Raw genomic sequence first — 12,032 nt, 5'->3', positions numbered from 1 at the left:
AAACAATAAGTGTTGATAAGGATGCGGAGAAAGGGGAACCCTCGTGCACTGTTGGTGGGAATGTGGATTGGTGTAGCCGCTGTGGAAAACAGTGTGGTGATACCTCAGAAAAGTTAGAGATGAAAGAACATCTTCAAGGTCCTTAACTCTAGCTTCCCCAGCTTTCCAAGCTCAGAAGTGAGAAAACCATCCTGTTCTGGAGTGACTTCCCAGACCTCTTGATTGGAGACTCGGGAGAGGATGCCCGGGGCCTCCTTCAGGCACTAAGGCTACTGCTCAGGGCAGCAGCTCACTGGACGGGCTGTGGCAGGGTTCAGGGAACCCATGCACAAGAAGGAAGTAATGAACTTGAGTGTGTAATAAATTCTTGGCTTTCTCCCAGCATAGAGATCCTACTTAACCCTGAAATGGGCTGTCATCAAAGTGTTATGTGATTATGCATAAATGAATTGTCTAAGACCTGGGGGAGAATTTCCTAGCTTTCAAATTCTTCAACTGGCATTACCCCAAAATAGGTTAATAACTACTCTTAATTTTTTTTACATTTTTACTGCTTCCATAAAAGGCTGTCTCTTTTCATTCTTGCCTACAGGTGCCAGTACTTCACTCATATCCATGATACCAATGGGAAAGATGGTACCAAAAAAGGATGGAGGGTCATTCTAATGAGGTGACTGTCACTCAATGCACCTGGGCAAGAATAAGACTTCCTCCAGGCACTGCTCGTTTCCAGGCATCCCGGGGAGAGCTTACCTGCACACACGTGCTGGCAGCCAGGCGCAATTCTCCAGTTAGCTCAGCACTGTGAGTCCTTGGCATCAGAGGACAGTCTATATTTCCAGACAGGCCTTCAACTAACCAGCAGGTCCCCAACCTGGTCAAGGGGCCAGGCTCCCGCTACCCTGGGTACTGTCACCCACAGTCAGCAAACTCTCCATCTCCTTCTGTGGTATCAGCCCACTTCCTCACTGGTCACAAGAACAGAAGGTCGCTCCCAGGCAAGTCTTCTCCAGGCAAAACCCTCCTACCTCTTTTGTTGTTTGACCCATTCCTCCCCGATCCCACGGAGGACCTGGCAAATTCTATTCCAGGGCCACGTGAGGACCCACGACACTCTCTTCTGTCAGAAGGACATTGTTTTAAAGGACAAACCAATAAGATGTCCCTGTACAACCATTTCACGTGCATTTATTTACAAACCACATGAAATACTCCCCCCCTCCATTTCCTTTCTCTGTTACTTGAACCCAAGTGGACTGTAGGAGACCTCAAGTCCTGGCACAGAATATGAGAATATTTCTTATATTCTCACATTTTAAAAAAGTAGCAGCGACAAAGCCTCTGAATTGGCAGAGACGCTGCAAGAGGTTCCTAGGCGGGGGTGGAAGCCCCAGGCTCAGCCCCCACCCTCTGATCCCACGCCAAAGACAGTGCCTCTCCTCTCCAGTTCGGAAGGATTACGGTTCCTCTGGAATCCTACGCTGTGTCTGAGTTCTGTATGGCCACATATAATTTTAAGTTTGCATCTAGAAGGGTCCCTAAAGGCAAAGAGTTTCTCCTTCCACACATTACCCCTACACTGCCTGTTCACAACACTGCTGTCTTATTCTTCTTGCTTCTACCCCACAAAATTGAAAATTTCATCACCAGTGTCAGAAAATTAACCCCCCGGGGAGCAGACCAATTGCTCAGAGCATCCCTTCCCCTGGCAGAGAGCCAATCCTTGAATACAATAACTTTGCAAACCTCTCTGGTTTTCAGAGGTTCAAAAGGACGCAAAACAGAGTCATTTCAAAGCATGGTTGCTGACAGCTAAAATTTGTCTGAATGCACAACTCATCCTTGCAATTAATTTTTTAAAGGAGAGAGAACATATTTCAATTTGGAGACTGGTTTCATGCAAAGAAAAAGGGACACTACCTAGCTCAGTTGGACACTTCCCGAGACAAGAACAGCAGCACATGCAAGACAGACACTTCCTTCTGCAGCTGGGGGTCTGAGGGGTGTTTGACAAACCAGCGTAATAACATCTCTCTCCACAAAGCAAACACCAGCAACACAGTGGAGCAGCTCACAGCTCCGCGCTGTGCCTGCCTCCTTCTCTCTCTTCCTAGCAGTGAATCTTATTAATTTAGTTTTAAAGCATCTTCCTTTGAAATGGTCCCCAGGGAGATAAAGCAGAACGTGGCGCCTCACACTCATCGTAACAAGACAGACCAATGTCCGAGTATAATACACAGTCTACAAATGTGATCATAGCCAAGCGAGGCATGCAGCCTTTGCAACCCACAGGCTCACACATCCCAGGAACCCGAGAATGCCTGTTCTTCCATGGGCGTGTTCCGATTCACAGCTTTCTTGGCAGACAATAGGACAAAGCTGCATTTGAAATCCGCCGGCTAATACGAGCGGACAGATGTGGAAGACAGAGGTTTACTCACCAAGCTCACGTAACTGCATCTTTCCCAACTATAAATGCTGCTTCTTAGCTGCTGCCGCCACCGAGAGACTTAGAGCTGTCCCCCCGAAGAACAATGTGCGGGAACACCAGATGGTTCCTGAGTAAGCTTGTGCATGAGACAGGTTTCCAGTTGAGCCATGTGAATGGAGACTCGCCGCACACCTTTGAATGGCATACACTTCAAGTCCAGGAGAACGAGCATGGAGCTTTGCTTATGTTTATGGGGCTAGAGCCCAGGGGTGCTCCGATTGGCAGGAATCGTGGAAAGATCGGCCAATCAAAAGGAGCCTCCATTTCAGGGAAACTCCTGCTCATTTATTTAGCATCTTCAGGGATCATTCGCTTTTCTAGGAAGAGCTTCTTCTCTTGTAGTATTCACAAGAGAAAAATATAACTTCATTTCAATGTTAGTGCCTAATGTCCTTCATCAATAAACTTATAGCTCCTCTTCTTGGTATGCCCCAATACCCTCACTTTCCTTCGTAAAGAACTAAAAGAAGAAAAGAGAGGAAGAAGAAGAAAAAGAAAGCTGGTGATGGGCTGGTGATAGTTCATATTCATCAGCCTCCACCTTGTTGGGAGAAAGGAGGGGAGAGCGCCCGGGCTCGATAATTACTGATTCTGTTGCCATGGAAACAGACTGGCTGCAGCGAGTTGGAATCGTGTAGAGCATCTGCTGCCAGACCCACAATCAACTGCAATCTCATCTCTCCCCCTCTCCTTACTTTGGTCTGATTGTGAGTTTGCTTTCTCCCTCCTTCGCTTCGAGTGCACTTTCTGTCCTTATCGTGTAACCGCCTCCCTGGGTACACACAGCACATGCACACCAGGTGTGCTCATGTGCCCAGAAATGCGTGCACGCTAGAGTGCATCCCAGCAGGGTGCCTGGGAGGATCCACACTCTGATGATTCCTTCCTGGGATGAAAATAAACAGCCCTTCCTGTGCCTCCACTCCTTGGTAAAACTTATCATAGGTTCACCTAAAAATGACAGGGGTATCTTTTAAGAGATTTGTCACCTAACAGCTCAGAAAGTCTCCCAATAAAAGTTTGCAATGGCATTTCTGAGAAGGCATGGTGGCCACAGTTCCTAGCAAACCTTTGGAATTGAAGGAATTACCCCGGGGAAGTTTGTGGAAGATTTTTAAGCATAATCTTTAGGTTCAGCTTCTTCTCTGCATTAGCATCTGTCCAAGGCCTCCCTGGGGGCTTCCCTGGATTTCCTCAGACTCCTCCCTTGTTTGCTCCAAATTCTCCTGTTCACCTGCACAGAGCTAATGTCACCCACTCTGGATGCACTGCTATCTTTCTCTTCAACAGCAGGGGGCACCACTGAGCAATGAATGGCTGCCTGGCCTGGGGGGACCCAAGCAGAGATAAGAGGATGGTCAAGGCACAGGTGGGTGTCTACAAGAAGCCCCTAGTCCTACAGAGATTAATGACTGAGAATGCTAAGTGGCAAAGAGGTCTATGATTCTGGCTTCCATCAGAAGGAAAAAAATTATCCTCTGCCCAATCATCATGGAGAACCTTCCTTTTCCTAAAGGTCTCTCTGTCAGACCCACTGCCCACAAACCATTAATGACAGACCGGGCCTGGGGGTTGCAGGGTCTGGGCAGAGACCTTTCCTTTGTATGTCTCTGGCTCTGGAATCCAAGGTGAACTATGCATTCACCACACGCTCACTGCCTCACAAGCCACAGTAGCCTGGGCTCCTTCATTCCCACAGGACCCTCAGTCCTGACCCCACTGCCACCCACTTCTGAGTGCAGCTTTGGCTCAGTGGTCTTGAGGCTGGATTTGCTCTTTCCAGAATCTGAACCCTGGTTTTCCATTCTGCCTCTTTGTGCCACTGTGAGCTTGGGAAGAAATTCTCACCCAAGTTCTGCTTCCTGGGCCCCCAAATTCAACACCAGCGATCTTTCTCAGCTCTGCCCAGACTGCCTCCACCTGCATGGGCCACGGAGACCTCAGCGTTTCCCTGCTGTCTCGATGGAACATCTGTAACATGTCCCGTCTTCTCTATTCCAGCACAGGGACCCACACCCCTGTGCCCTGTCGCCTTCCCAAGATGATTGTCCAAATCTGATTTTATGCAGACACATGTCATTTCAACCGGGACTTCCCTGAACCAAAACTGAACCGTTGGTTTGATACTCACAAATGCCTAGTGAGAACACTGCACTAGTGACCACACAAAGTAACACTGCTTTAGTCTTACAGCGCAACCACTCTCATAGAAGGGGTCTAAAGACACAACTAATAAAAAGACTTACTGAGGGGGGAGGAAGTGTGTCTTGCAAGAACTGGTGTTTGGGCTCAGATCTAAGGGTCCAAGTCAAAGAACTGAAGGGGAGGAGAGTAGCATCTGAGATGTAAGAGGGGATACGTGCGCCAGTATCAGTGGTGATACGTCCAACAGGACCCGGGCCAGGAGCGGGGCAGCTCTGGGACTTGCAAGAAGCCTGTGTGGCTGATGGTAGCGAGAACGAGCTGACCTGATGAAAAGGCTGCTGTGAGGTGAGCCTGCAGAGGAAGCCGAGGCCAGACCTGCAGGGCCCTAGAGACCACCTTCCCGAGTCTGGCTGTCAAACTACAAACAGTGACAGCCACTGAAGTGCTCTACTAACTGACTCCCACCCCTCCCCCAACACACCAGCATTACTCCGTGTACCCTTCAGTTGATTTTGACAATATACGAACAGGACATCAATCTGAAACAGTCTATTTCAAGGCCTCCATATACTCGTGGGTCTGATCTAGCTGTCATGCACTGAGCAATGAACAGCCCAGTTGCAGGCTAAGCACCTGATCTAGATTAACCAAGTCAACCCTCAGGACAACCCTTCTGAGGGGTGTGGTTATTGTCCCTATTACACAGAATGAGGGGGCCAAGAAACAAAGGGGTTACCTTCCTTGTCCAAGGCCACAGAAACAAACAGGGGCAAAGCTGGAATTTGAACCAAGAAATTCTAGCTCCACTTTCTTGAAGTGCCACCTGCAGGGACCATCTCTATCAGAACTGTTTGCAGATTTCTGGGGCCCCACTGCCTGCCTCTGAAGCCAGAATCTCAGGGAGCGGAGTCAGGAAACATTTCCCCGAGCTCTGTAGGGCACTTGTATACATACCATATACAAAGAGGTTTGTTCATGAAAGAAGAGAAGACGAACCCTAAATTAATCTTTAACACATAAAATACAGAAGGGCTTTTTTTTTTTGGAGAATGGGGACGTCTCACTACTTCACACCATTCCCCAAATACCCATCTACAGCAGAACAAGGCCACCCCCTTTGAATGGCTGCCAGTTCTCCAGATGAGGGGGTCATGGGGTTCAACTCACAGCTCAGGAGCTACGCCAGTGAGCAGGCCCACGAAGAAAGGACATGCAGGCTCCTATAGGCCAGGCTCACCAGGCAGTTAGAGATGCTATCGGACCTGCCCGCAGTAAGACAGGCAGCTCGGCTATCATCGTGGACACCATGAACGTCATCCACTTTCTTCGGGTTACTTTTACCCCCAGAAAATTCATTTTTAAAACAAAATTTCAAAGTACACAGAGGATATATTTTGGCCTTCAGTCTGATCCACCCACCTCATCTGTTCAAAAGCCGGCAAACAGGCTCTCTGGTTCACCTAGCTTGTCACAGTTTGAGTTCTGAAGACTAAGCAGCCTCCCCCGTGTTTGCAGAGGGGTCATGTGAGATGAAATCGCTATAGTCTTCGGGGAATCTTGCTAGGCACCGCCCTGCGGAACCTCGTCTACCAGGGCTGAGACCGAGATCACGGACCGCGTTACTCGTTAGTTGTCACTGAGTATTCCTTCCTTGACTGTGGGATGACGAACGCATGTCCAAGCTCAGAGAGCTGCTGATGAGCCTCAGAGACAGGGGGACCTACATTTTCTTGGCTTAATACCTGAACTACTGTTTGTGAAGCCTCTGAGAGCTGGTCTGAAGCACAAATCTAATGGACATGCCCTCCAGGGGCTCAGAATGTACTGTCGGTGCTTATCCTCAAGCTTCTGACCACTTCCAGGTTTACCGTGTGCTGTCTGCACAGAAGGAAACCGCCGCACCCGTCATGGGGAAAGTTCCAGGAGAAGTCATCACCCAGGCGTCTGAACAAAAACACAGGAGACTCCTCCTTCCGTGTCACCCTGTGCTGCAGCCCGTCCTCTCTGCGCTGCTCTGCTCTGCTCTGGGCAGGCCCTGCTGTTCCCATTTAGTCTGCATCTTCCTGGGTCAGATTCCTGCTAATTCGGTCCCACTCCTTTCTGTAAACATGATTTATTGAATGTATTATTACCAGATCTGAGGTAATTTGTATGCTTTGTAATACTTCTTAAATAAATTCACAAATCGAAAAAGAATTCTGTTCGGGCACATGTGTTTCTGGATCAGGAAATATAATGACTATTGTAGAATGATTCCTAAATTAGCTAAGTTCTCCTTCATCTCCCTACAGGTCTCACTCAAGTGAATAGCATGCACACTGAGCATCTGGAAGGGGCTGAAGGGGCTTCTGTTTCTAAAGGGGTAGCACTAACGGCAAATCCTTCCGTTCTGAGTCCAGGTTCAAGAGCGATCGCTTCCACTCCCTGGGCATGCCTTTCTTTCATCAGGAATCATGTTCCTCGCTGGCACGATGTGATGGTTATGACCCCCGTTGTTAATGACATGACTACGGTGAGCCCCATTTCTGTTTGCTGGTTTCACTCTTAAAAGGAATGCGATTAGCCTCAAGAAAAGCCCGAACACGTAGGGTGTGCATTGCAGAAGGCTTACCTCTGGCCACACCTTAAGTCACCCCTCTCCCACTCACACGTGCCAACATGAGCACACACACACACACATACACACAGAGGCTTACATCTGCCGGCTAACAGAAGCAGACAGGCCAGACCGTGTGTCCCAAGGGTATGAGGCCAGAATAGGAACTCTGCCCCAACGGGTAAGAAGTGCGGTCACTATTGGCTCAGATCAGTGGCTATATTTCATTCAAGAGACCCTGGAGAGATATTTTCCAGTCAGTTGGGTTGACCAGTATACAGTTATCTCTGATTTTATTTTTTTACACAGTGCATTTTGAGAACCAGAACACATGCAAAACCTCAACTCAGTGTGGTTGGGGTAACTTTTACATCTTCTTATCCCCAAGGGAAGATAATTATTATAACACTCTAGAAAGATCCCCAAACACAGAGAGCTACTTCCCTTCTCCTCACCTCGTGAAGAGGTGACCGTGAGCAGAACTTATAAAGCCTGTTGTGATGTCGTTTTACCTCTAGGTCCCGGGATGCTAAGCTCAGTGGGACAGAGCCTTGGCGTCAATGGGAGATGGGAGGAGTTACAGCCAATGCAGACACAGTAAGTACCAACAGTGACAGTGCCCGTCTTCCTAAAGGGAGCCTCAGACACATAGCACTAAGCAGTATGACCTCAGTCACCACCCACTCGGGGGAGACCCAGGGTTAAGGATTTGTGAAGCAGCCTAGTACACCATGGCTTCAGAGCTCCCACAAGCAAGGGGTCTGGAGCAGGTGAGATTGTTCTGATAGCATCCTAAGGCTGAGTTACATTTTGGAACTCATATTTATGAGACATTAGCATGAAGAACCTATCTGGACTTTGTTCTTTTTGTATTTCCCTTAAAATGCCTAAAATATAAGCAAAACCTATAACCACTGAAGTAAAACCAGACCAACAACATGCAGAGCCAGCCACGGACATATCTCCAACCCATGTGTTTCTTCGTCCTTCTTCCAGAGCATGACCTCTGGCAGGGGCTATCATCTGCATCGTCAGGGCTGGAGAGTCCAGGTGTGGGAGTCCTTGGGGCGTGGCAGACTGGACCACCTGGGACGGGCTGGCCTGAGAAGGACAGGGAGACAGGAGCAAAGCTCCAGGCGATGCATCATCCTCTCCAAGTGCCCGCAAAGGAATCAGAGGTGGAATTCTGAAAGCTGATCATCGTGCCAGCTCGAATTTTCCAAATATACCATGGAAATGCATTCCAGGATGGCAGGCTGATGAGAAGTCGTGCCAAGAGGAAATAGGAAAATGCCAAAACCCTCTGCTCAGCCCTGCCAAGCACGTCCTCTGGCAATATGGTGGCAAAAAGCGACAGGGCCAGTGGTAGGAGCGACAGTCTTATGTGATGAACACGGGGACAGTTTCTTCACTTCTGAAAAAATAGAAGCATCTCAGCTACCGGCACCTTCTCCTTGGTTTTCAGATAAGATGCGTAAGTCAACCTTTCTGAATTCTGCAACACATATCAAGTTCATGTGCAAACGATTCTACCTTTTCAGGAAAAAAAATATGTTCTGGTATTCTTAGTCAGAAAACCCACTACACTGCAGTTGGTAGAGATTAAATCTGTTTTATCAAATGGTGAGCACTGGAGGCCTTTGCTTTCTTCACTCTTTCTGCTCACAGATTCACGGATGACCTGTGTCCTGGTCTCCTCTTACAGCATGGACCACACAGTGTTGGGACAGGGCAATGAGGGGGAAGAGTGGAGGGCTTCTGAGCAAGAGAAAACCATGAAATTCAAAAAGGTAAGTAGGTACAGTTGACCCAGGTAAGGAGGGAGGAGGGGGAAAGTGCTAGAGATTTAGGCAGTCAATTCCAAAAAGGCCATGTTCTGGGGTATGAGAAGGGAGAGGCAAAGCAGAAGTAGTTTGAGGGCTTAGAAGGGGGCCCAAGTGGTCTGTGCACAGCCAGATGTGCACCCATGGGTGAAGACCCTCCATAGGACCAAGCAGGTTATCACAGGGAATTCTAGAGTGTGTCCTCTTTAAAGTTGGCTTTGTTGGAAGCCAGTCACAATGACACTATGTGCCCAGAGTCCCAATGACTCTGAGTAACACCCCAGAGCCTCTTCAGGAAAACCAGCTCGGTTGTCCCCTGTCCTTGTGGCCCAGGACTGCCACCACAGGGCAGGCTTGTTCTTGATGTCTTCTAACATCATCAGCTTGTAACAGCCAGATCACTTCCTCCTGTTTTCTATTCTTCCTCCAATTAAAGCAGACTTTGAACTATGATCGTGACCCCTAGGCAAGTGATATTGACAGGTTTATTCTCAACTCTCCTAAAGAAAGAGCTTTGCAAACTAATGTGTGCAGCAATTAAATTCACCTCAGATAAAGTATAATTTTATTTAATTGCTCGGCACTTGCCTGCATCTTTAAGCCAGTATTTTAAGAAGGAAAGTTAATTTAATAATATAAATAAAAATTGGCCCCAAAGGGCAATAACCAATTCATTTACATGCAAAATCCTCCTCCTCCAAGTCATCCACAAACAGTCATGAAACCTGATGTCCCCAAAGCACCACCTACAATACTCTCAACCCAGTGACAAGACAGCCACACGCATCGTGAAGCAAATATTTCGAACAACCACACAGGCTCAACCACAAACAGGTACTCTTGCTTGTGTTTTTGCAAATGCATTGTCTTTTAGAAATATAAGCTGTTCTGCACATACACTGAAAAAATATATTTCACTAAAAAAGTCCAGCTTGGAAGTAAAGAATTGGCCTCCATTCATTCAAGTAATGTTTAGGAGCCTCATGTTTCTTTCAAGTCTTGGGAGCCCAAGATTATGGCCTCACTTACCTTGAAAGCAATAAAGCTCCACTTAGTAAATTTTCTCTTCCTGCATTCCCTCTATTTCCCGTCTTCCCTGTCAACTCTGCTCACCTTGTGAGCGCCTTTTCATACGTGAAAGCCCTCCTAAGGAAAGTGCTCCCTCTATGTGATGCCATCCTTTGACTTATTTCCACACAATGTTTGCTACTGCACGTGTCCCATTCTTTCATAATGACCTCTTTCCGGAGGTATCCCCAGTTCTGTGAATGCCTTAGCGCCAGACTGATTAACACCACACCAGGAATACCATCTCTAGATGTCTCTGATACCTCAGCCAAGAATACAAAATCTTCTTGCAAACCATTACACTTCGGGGAGTTGCCAAAGCCTTCCGAGTACTTCTCTGTCATTCTACCCGACACCGTGGATGAAGTTATGAGCCGAAGCTATCTTTGAAAACATCTCCGTGACTCATCTCATTTTCCTCCCATTCCTTCCTCCTCCCACTCGTGCGATCCCCACCCAGCCTCAGAGAGAGAGAGGGGGTGCAGGGAAGCACTCCTGAGAGCTTCCCTTCTGAAACCCGCTCTGCAAGCAGGCCAGGTGCTGGGCCAGCTCTGGCTGCCATCTGGCTCACGTCTTCCTAGGCTGTCACATCTGCTCAGAGCTTCCTTCCAGTTAATGAGTCTTCCTCAAATGGAGCCTCAGAGGGCTTTTGATCTTAGCACCAATCAACTGCAGGCTGAAGATGCAAGGAGCAGGCTGAGCTAGCACAGCTGGCTCAAACCCACACTTTATTTCAAGGCAGAATAAGCCCACTCCACCTGAATTTGTAACAGTGTGAGGTGTTGAGGCCCAAGGATTCCCTCTAAAACAGGACCACTGACCAGACCCTACCTGGCGATGGCTGCCAGTTCTGCAACCCCTTATTTTAAAGTTTAAAAAAAATATGTAAGAACTGTAAGAACATAGATGTTCAGTTGAGAAAAGTGTGTAACTTTAAAAACATAATAAAAGAGAAGAAGTTGCAATTAATCTCACCATGCAGAAGAAATCATTGTTAAAAATCATTGAAGCTCAAGGTCAAAACCCCCTTAGTCTATACTTTTTACTTAGATAGGATATGATTTTTGCATCCTGCTTCCTCACATTTAACATAATATAAAAACTGTTTTCTTATATTCATATACAATTCACATATGTCATTGTGAATGACTGAAAAATTTAACAGAGAAATAAATGGGCCCATACATTAATTTATCATATCCTCATTGCTGAATTCTTGGGTTATTTTCCATTCTCTTGATGCTATAAATAACAATAAAATGAACATCTATATGCAAACCTTTCTTTTTCTTCCCAGAATGAGTGTCTGACTCTCAATAGCTGCACTGTATTGCCCAGCTTTATAAATGAGGTCATCAGTTGGTGAATTTCCCAACAGGAACTCTGTCCCCCTAAATTTCTCTAAATTCTACTGAAATGTCAAGGTTTCCTCCAGCAGAGTGGTAGCAAGGAGCCCTTTAATGTCATTGTGGATGACAATTCTTCCTTCCCTTTCGCAGGAGGAGCTGCAGGTCTGCTGCCCCTTGTAAAGGAGGGACAGGTGGAGGGGAGGTAATGGCTTCACAGACGACAGGAGGCAGGGGTTCCAGGCTCAGCCGCAGCCTGCTTTGGGGTGCCAGTGTGTTTGCGAGCACCATGGTCTCTGGCCTCTGTGCAGGTACACAGACCAGTGTGGAGGATCATTGGGTTTTGTCGGGTAGTAAATATCACCAAAACACAAACCTGAAGGTGTTTTTACGGCACACATACAAATTCCTCCTCTTTCTCTCCTGGAAATGCCTGGAGGAGGTTTTTTTCCTGGTCCTAAAAGCAATTGTCACTCTGAAGAATCATTCCTACCCCTGTTATAGCTTAGCTACAAAACACTCTTCACTTATGGACTGAATTAGTTCTACAGTTTGCAAAGTTT

The 12,032-nt window shown here is 47.3% G+C and overlaps 1 protein-coding gene across 3 annotated transcripts in view; it reads right to left on the bottom strand.

Annotated features, from left to right (window-relative positions):
- ELMO1 (engulfment and cell motility 1) overlaps positions 1-12,032 on the bottom strand; it is a 476,071-nt gene that overhangs the window by 114,862 nt on the left and 349,177 nt on the right. The window contains exon 1 of one of the 3 annotated variants that reach the window (XM_037041136.1): positions 2,442-2,669. The exons of the other annotated variants lie outside the window; for them this stretch is intronic. The gene's annotated coding sequence lies outside the window, so the exon portion shown is untranslated. Of the gene's footprint in view, positions 1-2,441; positions 2,670-12,032 lie in introns of those variants that run through there. 3 annotated transcript variants of the gene reach the window in all.

This window comes from Sturnira hondurensis, unplaced genomic scaffold, assembly GCF_014824575.4.
Source record: "Sturnira hondurensis isolate 20B ecotype Veracruz unplaced genomic scaffold, ASM1482457v3 Scaffold0002840, whole genome shotgun sequence".
Lineage (NCBI taxonomy): Eukaryota > Metazoa > Chordata > Mammalia > Chiroptera > Phyllostomidae > Sturnira > Sturnira hondurensis.
The sequence above is the reverse complement of the archived record's forward strand: the minus strand, read 5'-3'. Positions and strand labels throughout refer to the sequence as shown.